Genomic DNA, 1,774 nt, shown 5'->3' with positions numbered 1-1,774 from the left:
TTTTATCAATTTCATTTCCAGTTATTTGATCTTTTGATAGTTGTAACAATGAGACATCCAGTAGTATAAACTTGTGTTATTCAGACTCGAATATGAGTGTCGGATAGTTAAATATATCCGATAACTTACAAGTCGAGAACATAAAACAACAATGAAACAGATTCCAAACATGTTCAACAACAATTCAGATCGGGAAGAGTAATGAATCTAAAATCTGATATGTTTCTATGAAATAAAATAGACTGAGTTTCCAAGTTCTTACAAGCAACAAATGTTGTCACCATAACATTATTCTGAAGATGCAACGAGACACTGTTGAAATGAGACGACTGAGCTTGAACCGAAGATTTTTTCATCGGTAACGGTACACTGTATAACCGGCAGGTCGCGGTTGCTGGAAGCAGAGAGCCATGAGAGCTAGGGCTATGATTAAACCAAGGAGAAGCCCTGTGAGATCTAAGCCACCACCATCATCTGATTCCATACAACAAAACTTCCCCATTGTAAGAAACTTGGTGTTAGAGCCCTCAGATTTTGTCTTTGTTTAAACATGTTGATGAACATATAGAGAAATAGAAGAATCTTTGGTCTCCCAAGTGAACTTGAAATGGAATAGTTTATTATGAAGTTGGTTTCTTGGAACATTTCCCAACTCATCTTTTAATATATAAAAATTGCCTTCTCGAGGTTAAATATTCATTGCTCTATGGAGTTCTAAATCTTATTTTGCTTCACAATAATTCATTATTGGCTGAAAAAAATTGAGATATTTTGATGGGAAAATTGTGGTTGTGGCGATTTTAGACAGTTCATCCTTTTTAGTTTAGTAGGGGAATTATGATCGATTATTATGTAAAGGAGATGAAGAATGGTAAGTTGAAGAATATGATGAACAATGAGAAGCTGAGAGAGATCCAATCCGATCCCCTTCTTCAACCTTTATAGTGATTTATATATTTTCCTTTAGTGTTGGTGTAAGATCTAGGATCATGATGACTATCTATATGCTGATAAAATAAATAGATATGATTGTATAATAGTGGATTTGATTATGACATATTACATGGACCTGTCAGTGATCATGTCAAGAGACGGTAACTTGTTCAAACTATAGAGTTTTCAAAGCTTCGAGGAACTCCAGAGGGTGCAACCCAGGAGTAACTACGGAAAATATTTTTTTATGGAGATCTAAAAGAAGTATAATAAAATCCATATCTTTATATCTTATAGAGATCCGAAAGAAGTATAATAAAATTCATGCAAGTTAATCAAGCTCTGATAATTGTTATGTATATTTTTTCTTAGTATTAAAAATTTATCAATTCAAACTAGAGTATAAATAATCATGCATGAAGTGTAATAAATGAGAATTTTTTATTGATTCCGATTAGGCTTCCTTCCTAATAATTTGAAAGTTATTCTCAGATAAATGAAAATGATTCAATTCTAGAGTTAAAGATCGTAATTCTCGGACCAGTAATCAAAAAGATTAAAGAGCATCTTCAGGTTTAGGTATTGTTCCTCCAATGATCTTAGTACCGGTTTATCTAGAATCAAGCTCGAGTCACAGTTTTTGAAACTCAGAAGACAGTTTAAAGTGCATTAAAGATCTTGGCAACAGCAGGTCAGTGTCAAGAACTTGCAGCGCCTCGTAAATCTGGTTTCGTCGATCATAATTATGTCTCAGCAATTCGGATTACGCTAGTAGTTAAACCAAAACGCCTAAGAAGGTACAACAACTCAACTGAAAGTGCTGTAGTGTGTAAATTTTTAT

The sequence above is a fragment of the Hibiscus syriacus genome, unplaced genomic scaffold (assembly GCF_006381635.1).
Source record: "Hibiscus syriacus cultivar Baekdansim isolate YM2019G1 unplaced genomic scaffold, ASM638163v2 tig00110987_pilon, whole genome shotgun sequence".
NCBI lineage: Eukaryota > Viridiplantae > Streptophyta > Magnoliopsida > Malvales > Malvaceae > Hibiscus > Hibiscus syriacus.
Note: the sequence above shows the minus strand (reverse complement) of the source record.